The sequence below is a fragment of the Oryx dammah genome, unplaced genomic scaffold (assembly GCF_014754425.2).
Source record: "Oryx dammah isolate SB20612 unplaced genomic scaffold, SCBI_Odam_1.1 HiC_scaffold_7, whole genome shotgun sequence".
Lineage (NCBI taxonomy): Eukaryota > Metazoa > Chordata > Mammalia > Artiodactyla > Bovidae > Oryx > Oryx dammah.
Genome location: NW_024070191.1, coordinates 18,377,126 through 18,402,730, shown reverse-complemented (window position 1 = coordinate 18,402,730; position 25,605 = coordinate 18,377,126). Strand labels below are relative to the sequence as shown.

The following is a 25,605-nucleotide window of genomic DNA, read 5'->3' as shown; positions in this document are numbered from 1 at the left end:
CGACCCCAGAGACAGCAGCCCACCAGGCTCCCCCGTCCCTGGGATTCTCCAGGCAAGAACACTGGAGTGGGTTGCCATTTCCTTCTCCAATGCATGAAAGTGAAAAGTGAAAGTGAAGTCACTCAGTCGTGTCCGACTCAGTCGCTCCTCCATCCATGGGATTTTCCAGGCAAGAGTACTGGAGTGGGGTGCCATTGCCTTCTCCGAAATTGATATGACTTCTCCCAATACTGTTGATTTAAAAGTAAACAAATTAATGTGTTCACACACTAGGCTACAAGATAAAAACTAGGTGAAAAGTAAAAAACAACCAAGATAGGAAGGAAGAAGTCCATTTGAGAAAAACAATTCAAAAATACCTAACGCCTAACAGCAGGTGGTGCTATATTATTAGCACTCTTTTTTCATCTGCCCTCTTCATCCTTGGGCTTTCCTGATAGGTCAGCTGGTGAAGAATCCACCTGCAATGCAGGAGACCCTGGTTCGATTCCTGGGTTGAGAAGATGCTCTGGAGAAGGGGTGTGTTACCCACTCTAGTATTCCTGGGCTTCCCCGACTCTGCCCCCAGTGCAGGAGACCTGGGTTTGATCCCTGGGTTGGGAAGATCCCCTGGAGAAGGGAAAAGCTACCCACTCCGGTATTCTGGCCTGGAGAATTCCATGGACAATACAGTCCGTGCAGTCGCAAAGAGTCAGACACGATTGAGCAACTTTCACTTTCATCTTTTCTCTTTATTTGGCAAACTCAAATGGTTCTCACTCAAACTCCTAGCTCTTTTTTGTAGCAAGTACATCCACTTTTCTATAAGATATGTATGGACACTTCCCATTCTGTGGCATCCTTGAAACCACACCATCCTGATGCTTCCACCTGAACATGGGCATTTCCTAAGTCCATGCCTTGGCTCCAACTTTTTACATATCCACCTCTCCAGGAGAGTCTATTTTATCTACTTTAACCACTGCCCTATCTCGATGAACCCCAAATTCTTACCTGCAACTTTGTCCTCCTGAATCTCAATGCCACTCACATTTTCATTTTCTTGCTGAAAGTTGCAACTTGGGCAATTAGACAACCTCTTACCTACTAACGTTAATCGTAACTAAATTTTCCTTTCTCCCACCCCCAAAACATTGGAATCACCTTTTTTCCCCATCAGATTCTCATATCATCTAACATTAAGTCTCTCAACACCACTAGAATCATACAATTGAAGAATGTCAAGAGCTGAAAAAGACCTTAGCTGCAAATTACTGAGTCACATATTACCAATATCGCCATGACAGATGAAAGTAGGTTTTCCAAAGAGTAATGCTCACTGCTTTGTCCCAATTATTTCACTTATAAAAATCTCACCTTAACAGAAAAGAAAGCGCTGAAGTACTTGAGGCCTGGCATCTCAAGTTCTCCTGTCCACAGCCTCAACCCTGGGCTGACCTCGTACATCAACATGAGCCCTGCTCCAGGCATCCTGGTTTTTCCTCTGACACCAGGATGTGCTATTCCAATCCATCAGGCACATCATTTCTTCTCAAAAAGGTCTCCTCCTCTCTATCTAACTGCTACAAATCCTTACCCACTCCTTTAAATGTTGCCTAAATAACTGTATTAGACTTTAAAGTTCTGTCCTTCCACCCTTTCCATCTCCACCGTGTTGATCTTCTGAATGTGAAAACTAAGGTCAGGACCCAACCTGTAATCTGTGATTCCCCATTATCTATGACCTACAGCAGTGGCACTAGTGGTAAAGAACCTGCCTGCCAATACAGGAGACATAAAAGATGTGGGTTTGATCCCTGGGTCAGGAAGATCTCCTGGAGAAGGCATGGCAACCCACCCTAGTATTCTTGCCTAGAGAATCCCACAGACAGAGGAACCTGGCAAGCTATAGTTCATGAGGTCACAAAGAGCTGGACACAATAGAAGCAACTTAGCACCACCCAGTGTTAGCACCATTATCTGCAGGATGACATTATTTTTAATCCTTTTAATTAATATTTAAATTTAAAGACATAAGAGGCAGTTCTAGGGTGGATTCCTAACCAAGTACTTCACATGTGCTTACCTCTCTACACAAACCCCACAGACACACATCTTTTTATTTTTCCAGGACTTTTTACTCTGTTCTTCTCTTCTGTCCATCCCTGTGAATACAATGAGCTTCTTTCCCTCCAGTCCCCAAACTCTGCCTGAAGTGAAGTGAAGTGGCTCAGTCATGTCCGACTCTTTGCAACCCCATGGACTGTAGCCTACTATGCTCCTCTGTCCATGGGATTTTCCAGGCAAGAATACTGGAGTGGGTTGCCATTTCCTTCTCCAGAGGATCTTCCTGACCCAAGGATCGAACTGAGGTCTCCCGCACTGTAGGCAGATGCTTTACCGTCTAAGTCACTTACAAAGTGAGTTGACAATTCTTTTAAATCCGTGCTGCCCCACCCAGGGGTCTACAGAATCACCTCTCCCTTTATTAAGTTTGAGAATCACCACCTCTTATTGAAGCCTCTCCTTCTTGGTCATAGGAAACACCATCTTCCAACAACACAAGAGACAACTCTACACATGGACATCACCAGATGGTCAATGCCAAAATCAGATTGATTATACTCTTTGCAGCCAAAGATGGAGAAGCTCTATACGGTCAGCAAAAACACCACCAGGAACTGACTCTGGCTCAGATCATGAACTCCTTATTGCAAAATTCAGACTTAAATTGAAGAAAGTAGGGAAAACCACTAGACCATTCAGGTATGACTTAAATCAAATCCCTTATAATATACAGTGGAAGTGACAAATAGATTCAAGGGACTAGTCCTGATAGAGTGCCTGAAGGTTTATGGACAGAGGTTCGTGACACAGTATAGGAGGCTGCATTCAAAAAAGAAGGCTGTGAGTCCCCCCAAAAAGAAACACAAAAAGGCAAAATGGTTGTCTGAGGAGGCCTTACAAATAGCTGAGAAAAGAAGAGAAGCAAAAGGCAAATGAGAAAAAGAAAAATCTATCCATCTGAATGCAGAGTTCCAAAGAATAGCAAGGAGAGATAAGAAAGCCTTTCTAAGTGATCAATGCAAAGAAACAGAGGAAAACAACAGAATGGGAAAGACTAGAGATCTCTTCAAGAAAATTAGAGAGATACCAAGGGAACATTTCACGCAAAGATGGGCTTGATAAAGGACAGAAATGCTATGGACCTAACAGAAGCAGAAGATGTTAAGAAGAGGTGGTAAGAATAAACAGAAGAACTATACAAAAAAGATCTTCACAACCCAGACAACCATGATGGTGTGATCACTCACCTAGAGCCAGACATCCGGAGTGCGAGGTCAAATATGCCTTAGGAAGAATCACTATGAACAAAGCTAGTGGAGGTGATGGAATTCCAGTTGAGCTATTTCAAATCCTAAAAGATGACACTGTAAGTGCTTCACTCACTATGGCAGCAAATTTGGAAAACTCAGCAGTGGCCACAGGACTGGAAAAGGTCAGTTTTCATTCCAATCCCAAAGAAGGGCAATGCCAGAGAATGTTCAATCTACTGCACAATTGCACTCATCTCATATGCTAGCAAAGTAATGCTCAAAATTCTCCAAGCTAGGCTCCAATAGTACCTGAACCAAGGAATTCCAGATGTTCAAGCTGGATTTAGAAAAGGAGGAGGAACCAGAGATCAAATTGCCAACATCTGATGGATCATCGAAAAAGCAAGAGAATTCCAGAAAAACATCAACTTCCCTGGTGGCTCAGATGGTAAAGCGTCTGCCTACAATATGGGAGACCCAGGTTTGATCCCTGGGTGGGAAAGATCCTCTGGAAAAGGAAGTGGCAACCCACTCCAGTACTCTTGCCTGGAAAATCCCATGGACAGAGGAGCCTGGTAGGCTACAGTCCACGGGGTTGCAAAGAGTCGGACACGACTGAGCAACTTCACATCACATCATCTGCTTCACTGACTATGATAAAACATTTGACTGTATGAACCACAACAAACTGTGGAAAATTCTTAAAGAGATGGGAATACCAGGCCACCTTACCTGCCTCCTGAGAAACCTGTATGCAAGTCAAGAAGCAAGAGTTAGAACCGGACATGGAACATGGACTGGTTCCAAACTGGGAAAGGAGTACGTCAAGGCTGTATATTGTCACCATGCTCATTTAACTTCTATGCAGAGTATATCATGTGAAATGCTGGGCTGGATGAAGCACAAGCTGGAATCAAGATTGCCGGGAGAAATATCAATAACCTCAGATATGCAGATGATACTACCCTTATGGCAGAAAGTGAAGAGGAACTAAAGAGCCTCTTAATGAAAGCGAAAGAGGAGAGTGAAGAAGTCGGCTTAAAGCTCAACATTCAAAAAACGAAGATCATGGCATCCGGTCCCATCACTTCATGGCAAATAGATAGGGAAATAATGGAAACAGGGACAGACTTTATTTTCTTGGGCTGTAAAATCACTGCAGATGGGGACTGCAGCCATGAAATTAAAAGACGCTTGCTCCTTGGAAGAAAAGCTATGACCAACCTAGACAACATACTAAAAAGCAGAGACATTACTTTACCAACAAAGGTCTGTCTAGTCAAAGCTATGGTTTTTCCAGTAGTCATGTATGGATATGAGGTATGGAACATAAAGAAAGGTGAGCACCAAAGAATTTATGCCTTTGAATTGTGGTGCTGGAGAAGACTCTTCAGAGTCCCTTGGACTGCAAGGAGATCTAACTAGTCAATCCTAAAGGAAATCAGTCCTGAATATTCACTGGAAAGACCGATGCTGACGCTGAAGCTCCAATACTTTGGCCACATGATGCAAAGAGCTGACTCATAGGAAAAGACCCTGATGCTGGGAAAGACTGAAGGCGGGAGGAGAAGGGGACAAGAGAGGATGAGATGGTCAGATGGCATCACTGACTCGATGGACATGAGTTGGAACAAGGTCCCGGAGTTGGTGATGGACAGGGAAGTAGGCATGCTTTGGTGAAGTAGGCATCGTCCTGTGTCCTCAGTGCCTGCTGGTCCGCAGTGATGGTGGAGCAGGGAAGACAGGCTGGGACTGTAAATTGCCATTAGATGGAAAGAGTGGGGTTGGACAACAGAGAGACTTGTGAAAATGGGAGGGGCCAGTCCATGGGGTCTCAAAGAGTCAGACACGCCTGAGGGACTGAATTGAACTTCCTTCCTGGACACTCCAATCTGAGGGCAAAGGACCACACCTTCCTACTCAGATCCACACTTCTGTTACAACATCTGTTTCAATGTGCCTCTCAGACTAGTCTCTACGGCCCCTGAGACCAGGAAGAGAACTGAATTCAATTCCACTGAGGACATAGCTTGGAGAAGGCAATGGCACCCAACTCCAGTACTCTTGCCTGGAAAATCCCATGGACGGAGGAGCCTGGAAGGCTGCAGTCCATGGGGTCGCTAGGAGTTGGACACGACTGAGCGACTTCACTTTCACTTTTCACTTTCATGCATTGGAGAAGGAAATGGCAACCCACTCCAGTGTTCTTGCCTGGAGAATCCCAGGGATGGGGGAGCCTGGTGGGCTGCGGTCTATGGGGTTGCACAGAGTCGGAAACGACTGAAGCGACTTAGCAGCAGCAGCAGCAGAGGACATAGCTAAGCATCTAGCATGGAGTGAGTCTTAATGCTTGCTAAATGAATTAATTTTTCTTTTGAGGCCAAGAGTATGGTGGGGGGAAATAATTGGGAAAGGACACAGACTGTTGGCTCTCAGATGCATAACATCAGACATGGTGACTAGAGTTGATATATAGTGCTATCACTGTAGCGAAATTGCTATGAGAGTAGAACATACATGTTCATACACACACGGTAAATACATGAGGGAATGAGGTTTAACTAGATGGTAGCAATCCTTTCACAATGTATATGTATATAAATCAAATATCTTACAAATTATATCTCAATGGAGCCATAAAATTCACATAGAATTTTAATGATAACAGTAATGGAGCTAGTTTAAAAAAAATTTTAAGGGGGTATTCCCTGGCAGTTCAGTGGTTAGGACTCCATCCTCTCATTGCCCAAGGGCCTAGGTTCAATCCCTGTTACAGGGAACTAAGATCCCACAAACCGCATGTGGCCAAAAAAAAAAAAAAAAAAAAAAATTTAAATTTAAAGGCCAAGAGTGAAGGACAAATTTTAATAATCTCTCTCACCATCTACACTGAAGCATTCACCACGTAATCAATTTTTATCAGCTTAGCTGTCATTTGTTAATAGACTCTTTACTCTCAACTTTTCTTACATTCCTTATAATAATTAGCAGATAATGGATATTCAAGCAGCCATTTGACTGTTTAATGTATATTTGGCCACTGATTCTACTTACTCTCAGGAGGGATAAACAGATTTTACAATATAAATTTACCAAATTGCTGCTCCTTCAGCAAATTCATTCTAATCAGCCGTTATTATTGGAAACAATGAACAAGGCTGGGTAAGTGACAGATAAAAATTTCTGGGCCACCGTCGCAATGCAGTCAAGTGTCAGCATGTCTAGAAAATTAACCTTTTTTTTTTTTTTAAGAACAGGTTGTCTCACAGCATTGTTTCTGAAAGCATCAAAGGTTTATAGACACTTCTCCATGTGTCTCAGAATTACTACACACCTGTGCCCTCTGATTCCAGCACACAGCCTGGCACAGAAGCAAGCTTACCCCCAAAAGCCCGATTCTCATTCCAGAGAACTGGCCCCTCCCATTTTCACAAGTCTGTCATCCAGCCCCACCCTTTCCATCTAATGGCAATTTATGGTTTCAGCCTAAGTCTTCCCCGTTCCGCCGTCACCCCAGACCAGCGGGCACTGAGGACATAGGACGATGCCCACTTCACCAAAGGATTACCCCACGGAAACTAAGACGCATCCTGACAGTGCCTTACTATTGCCACCTCCAGTTTATACATTAGCAACCTACTTACGTGGCTAAATGGCTTCCTGGGGTCCCACACCTATAACCAGCAAGGGGCCGAACGCAGGTCAGTCCAGCACCTGCCCGCTGCCGTCTCTTCTGCACCTGAGGCCAGCCAGAGCCCCGCCCCTTGCTCGAAGGCGAGCCTGCAAGAACGCTAAAAGCAGCAGGACCAGGAAAGGCACCTCACTGCGTCACCCACGGTCCTAACGTTTAACTTAACGCAAAGCTGACCGACAGGACCTGTCACTGGACTTGGATAAAGAAGCAGGAAAACATACACATCGTAAGTAATATTACAGGGAAGACATGGCAACGTCGGGCTGAGCATCTCTGAGGAACCCAAACACCAAATTCCTCAACAGTGAAAGCAAGACAGGACTGCTCCTCCAGTTCTGGAAAGATGAGTGTTAGCAGTTTATGTCGCGCCGTATGACCTACCTCGACTGTGAACCATAAAGGTTTAAGACCTTCCTGCAGAGACATCACATGGACCTTAGCGGTTTATTTTAAGCTCATGCTGTTAGCATCAGCCTACTTAGAGACAACAGATTTGTTCTGATTCTATAACAATAACCATCTTTTGTCCAAGAAAACCTGGAAAGAATAACACCTTCACTTTGCCTTAGACAGTAACACAGATTCTACTGGTTTTGAAACATACCTTCATCAAATAAGCAATTTACTTGGAAAACCACCTTGGAAAATCTGATTAATTATACTGCCTTTCAACAACAAAAAATCATTAAGAAACACCTTATAAAACTGAAAATCTGTAAGGTATTTATTAAGTGGAAAATAGGACTGTGTTAATATTACCCAGTTTCCTTAAGTTTGTACTTATCTAAATGTTGAGAAATTCCAGAAGGTTATAGAAAAATTTTATGGGCCTCTTATGGGGTAGGGACATAGGGAAAAAGAGAAGGAAAGTAACATAAATGGGGAATTTTCCCTTCATACTTTCTATACTTACATGTCACTCCATGTGAATTTTTTCTTACCATAAGTCTATTTTTATAATATAAACTAAAGAATATTATTAAAGTCGATTGGCTCAAACATTTAAACCAAAAGAGATACTCAAGACAAAACAGATTAGCAACTAAAAATGGATAAACTGGACCAATAATTAAAGTAAGTAGATTCTAATAATCATTTTTTCCTGTACATCTATAAGCACTAGGTACTCTTTAATTCTTTAAATTTTAGTACAAAAAAGTCAATGCCATAACCGACACTTTTATGTGGTCAAGATGAAAAGCCACTTTACCGCTGGAAAAATCTTCACAAAACCGTAATGGTATGTTTCCTTTGGACTGGAAATTAAAGACAAAGAATGAACTCCTGAACGGCACTCCTTTGTTCTGACACTCACATTAAATGATGCATCCTCCAATAGGAGCTCCCAGAGACTTCACAGAATGGAGTGTCCTCTCTCAGCTCCAACTTGGCCTCCTCCATTCTTTAAGGAAAAGCCTGGGAAAGAATCTGGGTCCCACACAGCTCACAAAACACCTTCAAAGAAATGAGAGCAGTTTCCAAAGCCACAGAAACATCTACCAGTTGAAGCAAGTTCTCACCTCTGAACTCTCAATGAGATAAGAATGAATTCAGCTTTAATATATTTTTCACAAGACTGTTCCACACTGAAAAAATGACTTGCTGTTCTTTACATTTGGTGAAATTTACGGGTTTTGAAGATGTTGACCAAATTAGCTGACAAAAATAACTTGGCTACTGCATTCCCTATATTAGAAGACACAGATAATCTTAACAAAAATTTAGACAATGGATTCACACAAGGGGTTGTGTTACACAAGTATTTAGTGCTTACACAAGGTTAAGGTAACTGCAGATGGAGAGGGTGCTGGAAACATCTTTCTACACAAATCACTACCAAACATTCTCAGGAAAAATGATTAACTTCTGGAGAATACATTCCATCTCATTGTATGAAAATGTTTGGTTCTGTGATTTGCTTCGCTAAGCAGGAACACAGGCGTCATGGGGAAGAAAAACAATAAGGTTGGAGTGGTGGGCAGTTTACAGTTGGCATTAAGTAGCTTAAAGTTTAAGATGGCATTAATGCCAGGCTAAGAACTTTAGACCTTAATTATGGGGGGTGGAGCGTGAAGTGGGGGAGCGGGGCTCTGCAGCTTTCTGAGCTCTTACATCGGAACTTGATCCTGGGGCAGCCCTGTGAAGAGCTGACGGAAGGGAAGAGTTTAAAATCAGGGGAACACTTAGGAAGCTAGTGCACTTGCCAGGGCTAGAGGCAATGGGGATTTTAACTAGACAATGAAAAGGAGATCACTGAGGTCAGTCTGGATACATTCGCCACATATTAATATGTGCAATTTAAAATATAAATTACTATAGAAAGTATAATTATTATTAAGGAATGCAAGGACCATTAACTACTAGAGCCAGGAAGAGAAAACACCAAATATACAACATAGATAGTTAAAATACAAACAAAGAAAAAGAAAAGAATATATTTACAGCTGTAATTGTAACTTGGACTCTTTAAACACTACCATAAAGAGGAAGTGACCTTTGGAGTAATTCTCTATTACTAGGAATTATTATCATGAAACTAAAGTACGGCTACCCAAAGGAATAAAGAATTCACAATCAGTTATGGGGGAAAAATTATACATATGTCACACTGCGGCCACAGACTCACTCTCAACCCAGAATGACCAAATTCTCTCATTGACACTAATGCATATATTTAAAATTTTGCTTTGAGGTAGACTATTGTCTAAAAATTATTTAAATAGATCTGATAAGCTGCTTATGAAATACTGTACAGCAATCAACAGCTTTCTGATGTATCAGGTGAAAAAAGGAAACGATCCTTTGCTTTAGCAACAAAAAGCAATTAGGCACACAGACATGGACACACATACTATTTCTATGGAGAAACATGTCAAACAGTGTTAGGATGATGAAAAATCACAAAAGTGAGCAGCATAAAAGATCTGAATAAGTGGGACATACACATTCATTCTCTGAATTAACATATTGACTCTTGTTCCTGGATGAATCATATGTGATTATTTTCAAAGAGGAAATTGGAAGAATTTTTTAAAGAGCAATTTAAACTAGAATAGGAAGAATAGTCAGAATTTTTTGGAACATAAAAATGAGGATTATAATTCAACAGCAACAACAACAAAACTGATTTAACAATGGGCAAAGAACTTGGATAGAACTTGCTCAAAAGTAAGATATAGTGGCCAAAAAGCACGTGAGAAATTGCTCAGCATCCTTAGTCATTAGGGAAATGCAAATCAAAACTACAGTAAGATACCACTTCACATCTATTCGTATGGCTATTATAAAAACAAGACAGAAAATTACTGTCAGTAAAGAACGTGAGGAAATTAGAACTCTGCACTGGTGCCAGGACAGTAAAATGGCATAGCTGCTTTGAAAATGGGCTGTTGGGTTTCTCAGAAAAATTAAAAACAGAACTGTTTTATGATTCAGCAGTTCAGCTTCTGGGTAGTCATCCAAAAGAACTGAAAGCAGGACCTTCAATAGAGACCAGTACACCAGGTTCATGGTAACATTATTCACAATAGCCAAAAGGCAGAAGCAATCCAAGTGTCCATCAGTGGATGCCCGGGTAAAGAACATATGGCACGTACATGATTACCATGACATATTTATTCAGCCTTTAAACAGGGAGGAAATTATGACATGGGCTACAACGTAGATAGACCCAAAGACCTTATGCTAAGTGAAATAAGCTAGTTCCAAAGGACAAACGACTCATCTTATGTGAGGGGCCTGGAGCAGTCAAATTCATGGACAGAGAACAGAAAGGAGGCTGCCAGGGGCTGAGGGAAGGGGAGGCTGCAGAGTTGATGTTTATTGGACAGTTTCAGATGCAGAAGAGGACAAGCTCTGGAGACGGGACGGTAGTGGGGACTGTTCAACAATGGGAATGGACGTCATACCCAAGCTGTACCCTGAAGTTGTTAAAACAGTAAATTTTCTATAGTATTTGTTTCACCACAATTTTTTTATAGTTTAAAACCTTAGAAGGAATTTGTTACTAGTTTATTACAATATAAAATAGTAAAACAGTCTAGCAATGGCAAAAACATACTGACAGATTAACAAACGGGTGTGTCAATCTCAGAAATACAAAAATTTAGAATAAGATAGTGGAGATACTTCAAATCAGTGAAGACACCTATTTGTGGTATTAACATATGTGAATCAAAAAACAATTAAAATGTGAGAAGCAGCATGGTGTAGTAGTTAAAAGTCGACAATCCAGAGTCAGACTTGTCATTCAATCATTAAGTTGTGTTCAACTTTGCGAGCCCATGGACTGTGGCATGCCAGGCTCCTTTGTCCCCCATTATCTCCCGGAGTCTGCTCCAATTCATGTCCATCGAGTCGGTGATGCTACGTAAACATCTCATCTTCTGCCGCTCCCTTCTCCTTTTGCCCTCAACCTTTCCCTGCCTAGGTTTAAACCCAGCTCTGCGACACATACACTGAGGGCAGCCTCCTTAACTTCTCTATGCCGTGTCCTCATACATAAAAGAATGTGGGTGATTATAGTGGACTCATTTCACAGGTGCTCGGGACATTTAGATGAGTTTATATTTTAGCACATAGTAAGTGGCATATAAATATCAGCTACTAGTTCTCATCATACACCACAAATATTTATAAAATTGGATTAAAAAGGAAACTAAAACCATAAAATTAACCATAATAATTATAGATCTTCTTTCAGCTGTGAATCACAAAAACACGAAAAATTACAAGATGTATGTGACAATGGAAAATGTTCTAAATTGTATGAAAAATAAAGTCATACAGTGAAACACAAGCCAAGGGACGACAGATAATAGCAAGTCAGTAACAAAGCATCATATGCCCCCAAACAGTACAAGACAGCAAAAGATCTAAACAAGAATAAATTAAAATAGAACTCTTGTTTTTGTTTTTGTTTTTTTTTCAACTTAACCTTATCGCATCTAACATCTCTCTCTTCCCAACTGGCACTCCTAATCTCCATTTCCATTGCTCATCTTATAGAAAGCTTCAAATAAGCCAAATACTTGTGTTCCTAACCATTCTTCACATTATGGGTAACCATGTGATCCGGTGTGTGCCAATGAGATTTAAAGGTAAGCGTGTCAGGGGGCAAGGTGCTCAGTAGGACTTCTCCTTCCTGATAAAAGTAGGCAGGCATGTCAGGAGAAAGGCCGGCCTCTGCTCAGCCCACCGCTCCCAGCCTCTGCCCAGCAGCAGCAGGGCCTTGGAACCCTTAGCGACCATGCTTTAACTGAAAAGTCCCTGACAAAAGCAACGTGCGGAGGCAGGACGAGCAGGACAGATGAGGTGACAATACTCAGTCACCAGCCCAGGAACTGCCTGCCTCTGGCTTCCTGTTAAATAAACACACAATACTGCTGGTCTAAAACAATTTTTGTCTTAAGTACCACACGTTCCTTCCTCCTACCTTTCTGCTGTCCCTTCCTGCTCATTATTGTGACTCTTTCTCTTCTCTCCAGCCCTTTAAAGCCAGGAGGACCCCAGAGGCACTTCATACATACTCCACAGAGTTCCCTAAAGGACCCTTGACCTGTTCTTTTGCTCTGATCCAGTTCAGTGGCTTTAAACACCATCTACCTGTTGGTGAATCTCAAACTAATCTCCCTTGACTCCTCCTTCACACTCTAGACATTGGCCCGCCTTTCTATGCTGCACCTTCACTTATGTATCTAATATTCATCTCAACATGATGGTTGTACAACTGAGATCCTGATACCCACCTCCCAGCATCTGTGTCTCCTTCCTGCTTCCCCATCTCAGCATCCTGCCACTGCTCATAGCGGAATACTAGAGCCATCTCTGACTCCTCTCTTTTGCTTTTGCCCCTCATTCCACTAGTAAACCCCATTGGCTTTATTTTCAACGCATATATCTAGAATCTGGATCCCTCTAAAACCCTATCCAAGTAGCCCTGTGTAAGCCAGTCTCCTGCCATGATTACAGCGAAACCTCACTGAGCTTTCTGGTGCAGCCCTCACCCCATTCAGTGCATTCTCTCCACAGCTGTCACAGTGATTCTGTTAAAATTAAAGTCACTTTGGAAGGATGGGCAAAACCGTTAGGTAGGGACTTTGAGACTGGTATTTAAAATAGATAAACAACAAGGACCTACTGTACAGCACAAGGGACTCTGCTCTGTGTGATGTGGCAGCCTGGATAGGAGGAGAGTTTGGGGGAGAATGGATACATGTGTATGTATGGCTGAGTCTCCTTGCTGTCCACCCGAAACTATCACAACATTGTTAATCAGCTATACTCCAATTAAAAAAAAAAATCCAAGTCACTTAGGTTAAAAGCCAAAGTCCTTATGATTTTCAAGACTATATGTGATCTGGCTCTCTACTACCTGTCAAACCTCATCTCCTAGCTCACATTCCCTTAGCTCATTCCTTGCTCCTCCTGGAGCTGTCAGTTAGACACCGCCTCAGGGCCTTCCCACTTGCTTCTTCCTCTCACTGGTACTGTTTTCTTCCAGATGTTCACGTACTGGGTCCCCAGGCCGCCACACAAAAGCCACGGCTCCATCCCCTACCTACACCCTCTGTCCCTCTCTCTCCCATCCCCAGAAACCCCAACATTTCACATTCCCCCTATTCCACGTTACTATTTCTTCTCTCTTTAGTACTGGAGGTTGTCAAACATCCTTTATATTTTACTTATGAAGGCCCTGTCTCTCCTACCAGAATGTAACTTCACAGAGGGCACATTTTGACCTTGTATTCACGTCAGTTTCTGAGCACTTTGCCCCTTGTATCTACATTTATCTGACAAATATTTAAGCACCAAGCATATGCCAATTAAAATAAGATATTTTACTTTCCTAAAGAGTGAATATCTGGCAAGATTGTCAATGAGGGGAATATAGCCAATATTTTATAATAACTAAAATGGAGTATAACCTTTAAGAATTATGAATCATTATACACCCGTAACTTACATAATATTGTATAGCAACTATATTTCAATTAAAGAAAATTTTAAAACATATTGGCTAGGGTGCTGGGATAAACGCTTACACAGTCAGAACAAGAGCACAGACTTGCATGTTGTTCCTAAAGGGCAACTTGCAACGTGTATCAAAAGTCTTACAAATGCCCACACCCTCTGATTCCACTTAAAGGAATGTATCTAAGTAATTTATCTGATCAGCTTAAGTACTAATATACAAAGGCCTTCAGTGTAGAGTTGTTTAACCTACTGAAAAACACTGGAAACAATGTGATGTTCAAAGAAGTCTGAAGAAACAAATCACAACACATTTAGGCTACAACAGAGTCATTTTAAGTCATTTCTTAAAAAGCATATATAAAAACTTCAAAAGTCTACCAAAATAGGCACCACAGCTTTTAAAATGAAAAAGAATTTTAATCAAGTAAGTGCCTACTGACTGTTAGGTTTGGGGTTTACTACCCACTGTCCTTGGTGGTTCAGACATTAAAGAGTCTGCCTACCATGCAAGAGACCCGGGTTCAATTCCTGTGTCAGGAAGATCCCCTGGAGAAGGGAATGGCAACCCACTCCAGTATTCTTGCCTGGAGAATTCCATGGACAGAGGAGACTCTCGGACTACAGTCCACAGGGTCACAAAGAGTCAAACACAACCGAGTAACCAACACTTACACTTTTTCAGAAACTGTTTTTCCCCATCAGAAATATGTAAGCATATAGGCATGAGAATATGCAAAAAGAAAAAGTAGTGAATAGCTATAAATTATGAAGTAAAGACTAGCATTGATTAGATTAAGATGTTCCCCACTCCACCACTTGCTCTTTTAAATAGCCTGCTGGGAAGAGGGCATTGGAAACCTGATGTGATATTCAAAGCATTAATAACAGGTTAAATTCATGATACAATGGGGCAGAGTAAGGTTTACCTTGCTTGGGACAATGCCTCCCATGTTCCTTTCTTGACCTTGACAGACCTGGGCTCTGTCCAAACCCCTTATCTTTGCTGACTGCTTAAACACCATTGCTTCCCTGATAGCTCAGTTGGTAAAGAATCCACCTGCCATGCAGGAGCCCTGGGTTCAATCCCTGGATCAGGACGATCCCCTGGAGAAGGGACAGGCTACCCACTCCAGTATTCTTGGGCTTCCCCTGTGGCTCAGCTGGTAAAGAATCCGCCTGCAATGTGGGAGACCTGGGTTCAATCCCTGGGTTGGGAAGATTCCCTGGAGGAGGGGAAGAAGGGAAAGGCTACCCACTCCAGTATTCTGGCTTGGAGAATTCCATGAACTCTATCGTTCATGGGATCGAAAAAAGTCAGACTGAGAGACTTTCACTAAACACCAATGTACTGCACTCTAATTACTTACCTGCCCACTTCAATTGGTCCACACATTCTGTACTGAATGCCCACGACCTTTACATTCTATACTCTGAACCCTAGCTTCCCATTTATTGATATTTCCTAGTATACCAGCCAAGTACTAAAAAACACTTGAATTCATATGCATCCTTCTTATTTTTAATTCTGGGATTTCAGGGGCAGAAATTAAAAAGCAGAGAGCATTAAAAAAAAAAAAAAAAGCAGAGAGCATCAACACTAACCCAAGACTCTTATGTATGTAAAAGTATACCTCCATTATATTAGAGAATTATCTATATTATTACTGCAAGAAAGAAATTCAACAAACTATGATATTTGTAAAGTTATACCCTCCTAAATCCCTAGAGCTCTTTTTTTTTTTTTTTAAGTAGTACTGTAAGGATAGATATGACGATGGATGAATAGCCATTGCCCACTTCTAAGAATGGGCCAAGAATCATGTCTCACCCATTCCATGATTCCTCAAGCTCTGGAGTAAGAGTTGCACAGTGCACACTTCCAAACTCTCTGCCAAGGGAACAAGTGAAGTGCAAGTGTGAGTCATTCAGTCTGCCTGACTCTTTGTGACCCCATGGACTGTAGCCTGCTAGGCTCCTCTGTCCATGGAATTCTCCAGGCAAGCATATCGGAGTGGGTAGCCATTTCCTTCTCCAGGGGATCTTCCCAACCCAGGGATTTAACCTGGGTCTCCTGTATTGCAGGCAGATTCTTTACCATCTAAGCCACAAACTGCCTACAAAAATCCAGAATTTCAGAAGCATTCTACATTTATATATTGCAAAATATGACTTTATATTCCACATTCTTGAATTAGCTAAGGCAATATTATACTAGTAGGGTAAAAGAAATTGTCCTCTGTACAACCACGACTATTTCCTTAAGTTCAAGGGTACACCATTCAGGTATGACCTAAATCAAATCCTTCACGATTATACAGTGGGAGTGACAAATATATTCAAGGGATTAGATCTGATAGGCAGAGTGCCTGAAGAACTATGAATGGAGGTGCATGACATTGTACAGGAGGCTGTGATCAAAACCATCTCCAAGAGAAAGAAATGTAAAAAGACAAAATGGTTGTCTGAGGAGGGCTTACAAATAGATGAGAAAAGAGGAGAAGTGAAAGGCAAAGAAGATGAGGAAAGATATACCCATCTGAATGCAGAGTTCCAAAGACTAGCAAGGAGAGATAAGAAAGCCTTCCTCAGTGATCAGTGCAAAAAAACCGGGGAAAACAACAGAATGGGAAAGACTAGAGATCTCTTCAAGAAAATTAGAGATGAGGGTACATTTCATGCAAAGATGGGCACAATAAAGGACAGAAACAGTATGGACCTAACAGAAGCAGAAGATATTAAGAAGAGGTGGCAAGAATACACAGAAGAAATATACAAAAAAGATCTTCATGACCCAGATAAACCACAATGGTGTGATCACTCACCTAGAGACAGACATCCTGGAGAGCAAGGTCAAGTGGGCCTTAGGAAGCATCACTATGAACAAAGCTAGTGGAGGTGATGGAATTCCAGTTGAGCTAATTCAGATCCTGAAAGATGATAATGTGTAAGTGCTGCACTCACTATGGCAGCAAATTTGGAAAACTCAGCAGTGGCCACAGGACTGGAAAAGGTCAGTTTTCATTCCAATCCCAAAGAAAGGCAATGCCAAAGAATGTTCGAACTACCACACAATTACATTCATCTCACATGCTAGTAAAGAAATGCTCAGAATTCTCCAAGGTAGGCTTCAACAGTACCTGAACTGAGAAATTCCAGAAGTTCAAGCTGGATTTAGAAAAGGCAGTGGAACCAGATATCAAATTGCAAAATCCTCTGGATCATCGAGAAAGCAAGAGGAGTTCCAGAAAAACGTCTACTTTTGCTATATTGACTATGCCAAAGTCTTTGACTATGTGAATCGCAACAAACTGTAAAAAATTTTTAAATAGATGGGAATATCAGACTACCTGATCTGCGTCCTGAGAAATCTGTGTGCAGGTCAGGAAGCAACAGTTAGAACTGGACATGGAACAACAGACTGGTTCCAAATCGGGAAAGGAGTATGTCAAGGCTGTCACTCCGATTATTAACTTATATGCAGAGTATATCATGTGAAATGCCAGATTGGATGAAGCACAAGCTGGAATCAAGATTGCCAGAAGAAATATCAATAACCTAATATATGCAGAAAACACCACCCTTATGGCAGAAAGCAAAGAAAAACTAAAACACCTCTTGATGAAAGTGAAAAAGGAGAGTGAAAAAGTTGGCTTAAAACTCAACATTCAAAAAAAGAAGATCATGGCATCAGGTCCCATCACTTCATGGCAAATAGATGGGGAATCAATGGAAACAGGGACAGACTTTATTTTGGGGGGCTCCGAAATCATTGCAGATGAGGACTGCAGCCATGAAATTAAAAGACGCTTGCTCCTTGGAAGAAAAGCTATGACAAACTTAGCATATTAAAAAGTAGAGACATTACTTTGCCTACAAAGGACTGTCTAGTCAAAGCTATGGTTTTTCCAGTGGTTATGTATGGATGTGAGAGTTGGACTATGAAGAAAGCTGAGCGCCGAAGAATTGATGCTTTTGAACTGTGGTGTTGGAGAAGACTTTTGAGAGTCCCTTGGACTGCAGGGAGATCCAACCAGTCCATCCTAAATGAAATCAGTCCTGGATATTCATCAGAAGGGCTGGTGCTGATGCTGAAGCTCCAATACTTTGGCCACTTGATGGGAAAAAACTAAATCATTTGAAAAGACCCTGGGATGCTGGGAAGGACCGAAGGCAGGAGGAGAAGGAGAGATGAGATGAGGATGGCATCTCAAAGGATGAGATGGTTGGATGGCATCACCAATTCTATGGACATGAGTTTGAGCAAGCTCCAGGAGTTGGTGATGGACAGGGAAGCCTGGCGTACTGCAGTCCATGGGGTCACAAAGAATTGGACACGACTGACTCAACTAAGAGTAAACTCAATGGATAAAGTCAAGGAAGTACAAGTGAGTCACAACAAAAACAGCAAGTCTTAAGAGGGCAGTAGTTTGACAGAGAAAAAAGAACATCCCACAAACAAGGTTCTCATGATGACTCCAATTACACAGGAGCATAGTGTTTATGGTGATTCTGTCAGTACCTGTTCCTGCAAGTAAATTCACAAGATGCCTGCTGTTTCGGGTGGAGCTTAAACCAAAATAACTTACTGCATCACGGGCCTGGGAACACACGCCCCATAACTAAGGGTATAGTAAGTCAAAGGCTTAGAAATGTTGCGTGGCCTTCCAGGTACCACAAAGATGAACAAGGGTCTTCACGTGTTCATCAGCAAATGTACTGCCCTGGTCGTGAGCGATCTTACCGTCAGTCACAAGAGAATTCCTAATAAGAGCCGAGGCCACAGTAGGGAGCCTCCTGGCTCATTGAAAACCAAGGTCCACAAGCAGAGCTATACTTTCAACACTGAGGTCACAGAGACACAGAATGGAACACTCTCTTCAATCTACTACCCTTTCTAAGCCAACAAAAACAAACCGATCAATAAAATCTGCACAAGCTCCCCTGAAAGAAATCACCTAACCTCACAAAAATGAGCCAGAAAATCTGAAAGATGAAGCTGTCCATTCTCCACACCTGGGGCTCTGAATCTTCACTCTTAACCCCTCAACCTTTTACTCTCTAAGTGGATCTGGACCTGCACACCCTGCATCTCTGTCCCTGTTTCAGGGACAAGCCTGCCTGTGCCCTGTACACATGGGTGCTCCCCTGCCCAGCTGTCACTCATCCCATCCTTCATCTCTGTACCAGCTCTTTCCCTACAGCTTCTTCACCTTCCTTACATTTTTAATGTCTTAACCCTCACACACACAACACACAGCCTTTCAAGGTGCTTTCTCAGTCTTTAGCCTCTTCAAGTTCAACATGCCTCCAAACTAACCCATTATTTTCTCTCTCTTTTTTTCTGGCCGTATAACAAAGCCCGCAGGATCTTAGATCCCAGCCAGGGATCGAACCTGCAGCCCTGCAATGGAAGCATGGAATCTCAACCCCCGGGTCACCAGGGAAGTCTGCCATCATTTCCTTTCTGACAGCCTCTTCTCACTGCTCTAGGCCCTATTTCACCCCAAGATCATTCAGACAAGAAAGTTGGGCAGACACTTCAACCATTCACCACCAGTGGGGCTTACCAGACCCTCTTCCTGCAAGAACATTTTTATTATTTTCACTCTGCTCTCTACTCCCAAATACCAGGGTGACTCTGGTGTCTGTGCCTAAACTATTAGGACTGATCTGCCTCGACCCTTCTTGGGGCTCATTCATCTCTTACCCCAATACACGGCCTGCTCGAAGTATGCTGACCCCACCTTTTATGCTCCCCAAACACCCTAGGTCCCGCATAAGGCTACATTTGCACCCCTGGGAATGCCAGCAACCTCCCAGGCCTGGAAAACCCCCCAGAGGCACATTCCAAGGCCAGCTCAATGTTACCACCCTTTTCCAGTCTTCCCTCTGGCTAAGTTAGTGGTGTTCCCTTTACTGTGGACACACGGTACCTCATACAAGTTTCCAGGCAAGTCAAGCCAGATAACATTTGAACACCTGTTGTGCAATAGGTACACTGTGCTGAGGGCTGGAAAGGATAAAAATAACTAAGACCTGGACTGTATCTTTATGGGTGGCACGGAGATGGAAGAAAATAACTATAGCCCAGCACAATAAATGCAGGTTATCACAGAAAATAGGACAGTTCAGCTGCGGTGTGAAGCAGGAAGAGGTGGCATTCAAATAATTTTCTGTAACCCCTTCCTACCTCACCCTCCAACCAGGGAGTTCATTAATAGGGCGCATAAGTCATGTTTATATTCTCTGACTCTAGCAGACCGCCCAGCACAGAGCAGGCATGCCAAACATTTCTTGAATGGACAAATAAGACAGACTGCACGGTGTGTGAGTCACCGCGTGAAGCAATCATCCCCAGAACTGCTTGCCAAGTGAGAACAGTGTGGAATGACCAAGAATTCACAGCGATGATGTAAAAGAAGAAGAGAGAAGACACTGTCTCTGAGGTGTCTGCAAGGCTCTCCTTGGTTGGCCTCATCCCCAGTGCCTCACACTCACACTCACACTCTCACACACACACGCACACGCACGCACACACACACGCACGCACGCACACACGTGCACACACACGTACACACGCACGCGCACACACACACACACATCTCACACACCACACACACACATCTCACACACCACACACACGCACGCACGCACACACATGTGCACGCACACGCACGCTCGCGCACACACACACACATGCACACACATGCACGCGCACGCACGCACGCACGCACACACACACACACACACACGTGACAGCTGCCTGGTTCTCAGACCCTACCCCCACTGCCTTTATCTTCTCACTTGTGTTCTCTCCACCTGATAACAAGATATTTCCCTCCTCCTCCCCCAGGTGTCTGCTCAAATCTGTCACCTTATTTAAAGACCTAACTCCCTAACCTGCTCTGTTTCCCTCCTTAGCCATTATCATTTTACACACACAACATTTTATCCACTACTTGGTTTTCTGACTAGAATTTAAGCTCCACAAAGGCAAAAATTTGCCTCTTCCATGCCACCTCTTCATGCCCGGTGCTTAGAAGAGTTCCCAGCACAAGCAAGCCCTCAGAGGCTTACTGAATGACTGCGAGTACCCAACAGGCAGGGGCATGGAGCTGGGGACTCCCAGGCCTGTCTCCTGTCTCCACCAATTATTAGCCATGTCAATTTGGGCAAACTGCTTAAACTTTCCAAATCTCAAAATCCTCATTTGCAGGATGGGAGTAATCATAGTATGTATACATCCTGAGTTGTGAAAATTAAATTACACATTTAGAAATTATAATCTAAATTATACATTTAGAAAGCTTAGAACAGTTAGCACTCAAAACACCTTACTACTACTATTATTATTATTTTTATGGAGAACAACTACTATTATTATTTCTTTATGGAGAAAAAACACTATTATTATTTTTTTATGGAGAAAAACCTTGAGATACATTCTTTAAAATGTGAGTGAGTGGTTTAATTACATACAAATAAACAACATCTCTATAAGCAACATATTCAAGTTTGCTTTTAGAATAGTTATTAGGTGATCTTTCCTGGCTGTTAGTACTTCTGCAAGCGTGATTACATTTCTCATAATTTTGATTGCTATCTCTCTCAAACTTTTGCCTTGAAAAGGCCGAAACAGTACAGAAGCAAGCTGAAACAATTTAAAAAAACACTCTAGCACTAAATCAACAAGAAGCCAGTTTACAAAAACAACTGAGTGGGAAAGAAGGGAAACCTCGAAGGGTAGGCAAGTCATTACAGGTTTGGGATGTAGTCCTGGTCTGAGAGGAATTTATTTTACTAACCCACATTAGATGAATGAACACAAAGGTTTACCCTTTTGAAATGGTCTTTAGTTTTCTTCTGGAGAAAGAGAACCATTTCCTTCATGAGGCCTTGCTTCAGACTCTGGTATAATCAGACGGGTCCCTGAACATCCTTCTTTTCCTCCAAATTCTAAAGCACTTAAGGGCCCTCTGCACATCGCTTCCAGATCCCTTTGAGCTGCTCTGCGGTTGCTGTAGGAACACGCTCTCACCCTCGCCAGGTAGGTAGTTTAAAGGTGCCCCACGGCAGAGGCATACTCTGATTTATTTCTGTAATCCTGCCTATCTCAGGCTGGCCCCCGGCAGGGCAATTACAAGTGGCTATGAAGGAATACACACATTTATAATCTAAAACCTGGTAAGAACTGGTATTACCTCTGAGAGAGGGTAGCAGGCAGTTTCTGAAGGCACTCGATCTCGAGGTATTTCCTAAGCAGTTGTTTTATTCAGCAGCATTAATCTGCAATGCTCACATAAAACCATTTTCATCACAGTAAATTGATACAGATTGTGAAGACAAGAGACATGCCACAGTTTCTAATGTATTCAGCTGAGCCTAAGAATTTTTCCAAAACTCATGGTTAATTTGAAAGTGTTTCTTTAAGCTGATAACATGAGGGTGAAGAGAATGGACTCTGAGCCCTGTTACTGGTCAGAATCTGTTACCTCTGTGACTTTCTAGATGCACAACCTGGACAAATGATTCAACCTCAGTGTGATGGTTTCCTCTTCTGTAAAATGCAGATAAGCCTCACAGACCTATTGTGAGGAGTAAAGGAATTTATAGGTGAGACGATAAAGACAAAGCCTGGAACCTGGTAAGCATGTTAACAAGTGTGAGCTGCTACTATTGGCATTATGATTACTATTAGAAATATTTTTCCTTGCTTATGTCATCTTATTTGAGTGGTTAAAACACATATATACTCCAAAGACACAAAGATAACTTGCGTATGGTTTGTTATAATCACTAATCTGGTTTCATATAAATTTCCAGATTTAAGTTACTTTTTTATTTCTAGTTTTAATGAGATGTGATTGACATACATCACCGTGTAAGTTTAAGGTCTGCAGCATAATAGTCTGACTTACATGTATTATAATTACCACAATAAGTTTAGTTAACATCCATAATCTCATATAGATACAATTAAAAAACTTTTTTCCTTGTTAGGAGACTTACTCTCAGGATTTATTCTCTCAACAACTTTCCTATATATTAATAGATAGCAGAGTTCACTACAGTTCTCATGCTGTACATTACAACTCCCAAGTTTTGACAAGTGAAATGGAAAAGTTCTATTGGGTTTAATCACAAGTCTTCCTCGTATTCATTTTATAGCTTCAAGAAAATGGCTATTTCACAGCTCCAGGTCTGGTTTTCCACTTAGTTCTCTGAAAGGATTTATTGAAAACCCCAAGTGGGCTGGAACATTCCTGCTGGTTACCTTTCAGGAGAGCAACTTTGTATGAGCACAGGGGATGTCCATTTGGTTTCAATTTTCGAAGACACAAGCACTTCATTGTACGGCAAATGGCAACATGCTCTCCATGATCCAAAGGCACATTGTTTGTGCTGTTTGATTTTCTGTTCTAACTCTGTGATGATTAAGTTTCCTGTTCTCCACGACAAACACCTCTCAATTTACTGTCAGCGTGCAAACAAGTTATAGTTGCTATTAATTTTATTAAAAAATAAACACATTTTTAAACATATCATCACCAAGTTAATCTTCCAACTGTTCAACTCAAATGCAAATCCACAAAATTTCTGGCTACAGTCATTTTTTTGCATTTATATATGGAAAATTACCAAGTAAGAGATTCAGTTTTTGCCTAATTGAGTTTTTAACTTGGATTGAAAACTCTCAATGCATAACTTAGTTATTAAGCTTATGTACACAGGTTAATAAAAGCTCAAAAAATGTCCTGTCTTTTCATGAAGACTAGGCAGACCTACTTTTCTCTCTTTAAGGCATGGCATTCTTTAGCATACAGTAAAGGGACTTCAAAAATATGTCACTCCTTGGTGAGATCACCTATATAAAAGAATCTCATCTTTTACAATACATTCTGGGTACTGGCCTAATTTGTAGAAATGCGTGTGCTTTAGGTTTTCTGGGATTTGAGCACCATGTGATAGAATTACGCTACGAGCAGCCACTACTCAGAAAACTAGGTGAGCTCCACACTGTCCCTAGAAAGATGAGGACTGCAAAAGCCTGACCGTCTCAAACCCTGTCACTTCACAGAAGCTGCGGGAAGGTACATGACTAGCTCAGGCAGCTCCCTGGGGCCACGGCCCTGCCATAAGGTAGCGCTCCTCTCAACAGGCCCGGCTACCGGTGGCTACGGCCCTCCCGGCCGCCAGGCCACAGGGGCCCCTGATGCCTGAGCAGGAAAGGGGCTTCCCATCTGCAAATCCGTGAGCCTTGGACGGCAGCAGCAGAAAGGACCAAAGCTTTGATCTCACTTCTGCCCAACTCCCCAGACTGTGGCAACATCCGGAAAAAGGTTTATTGCTTCTCCCAATGTCTTGAGCGCCTCTTACTGTTGTTCTCCCAGAGTTCCTCTGGGGGTAGAAACGGAAATGCGTGCAAAGCCCCCTTCCTCCTCCTCCTCCTCCTGGGTTTGCTCCTCACAACCCTCAAGATCTGGATGCACAAGCCCTGATTTATTTGGGCCTGGACCTAAATAAATCAACCTGTCTGCATGTTATATAAGCTTCTCACATAACAGCTTCATAATAGGATTGGAAAATAAAACCTCAAAATCCTAAGGTGTAGACAGGTAAAGAGATCCCTGGGGATTTCACTGGTTTTGTTAAGTTTCTGCAGAATGTTCTCATGTCTGAGGACACAGAAACTTTGAGGCACCTTCTCCCCTAGACCATTCAACAGCAGCCACTATTTTTATAAGGGAACTCACTTCTAAATCTATCAGACATGCCTTTCATTTGCTCAGTGCTATACCTGCTAAAATGAGGGGTGTCCCCTGCGGGGTGCTCTGAGTCAACTGGAATGGCCAGCAGGCTTTTTGTCTTAGTCTCTTTGAAAGGGGCTGCCTTCCCCACTTCCTGTTGTGATTTTGTTACACAGAGAAATGCTAACCTCAGCCGAACTTAGGAAGGCATTTAAGAGCTACTCTGGAAGCTCTCAAATTTTATAAATCTGCCTTCACTACTTCTAATATGCAAACCAATATAAACAACGTTTGTATTAGAAAAATGTAACTCTGTTATCACCTTCATATCCCCAACAATTTTTAACATATTTATTTGACTGCGTCGGGTCTTAGCTGTGGCATATGGGACCTAGTTCCCTGACAGGAATCAAACCCCGGCCCCCTGCATTGGGAGCATGGAGTCTTAGCCACTGGACCACGAGGGACATTCCTCCTTGAAGATTTTATAAAACATCTTTCAGTAAAATTCAAGAAAAACACTAGTCTCTTCATTTTTGCTGAGGGCACATGATGAAAGCAGTGTATCACACAAGTATTATTAAGCACTTCACTGTTTGTAAAACATCTGAAAGGGAATGATTCCTGTATGACCAGGGCCTGCTTGTATATGGAGACATGCCTGCCTCTGGAGAGCTTTTATGTCGGTTTATACACATCTCTCTCCCCAACTAGCCTTCAGCGTTGCTCAAGGATCAGAGCTGTGTCTTGGACTTCTTTTTCCACCTTCCCTGTGCAAGATGCTGGACCACAAAAGACTAAACGCTTTCGTGACACAATGCACTAGAGTTCTAGAACCAAAACCTTTCTCTCTGAGACAGGTTCCTGATGGGACCGACTTAAATCTGAATAA

The 25,605-nt window shown here is 42.2% G+C and overlaps 1 protein-coding gene across 2 annotated transcripts in view; it reads right to left on the bottom strand.

The window, feature by feature from the left end:
- Positions 1-25,605, bottom strand: part of MTUS1 (microtubule associated scaffold protein 1) — a 184,439-nt gene that overhangs the window by 89,767 nt on the left and 69,067 nt on the right. The gene's annotated exons all lie outside the window — the stretch shown is intronic.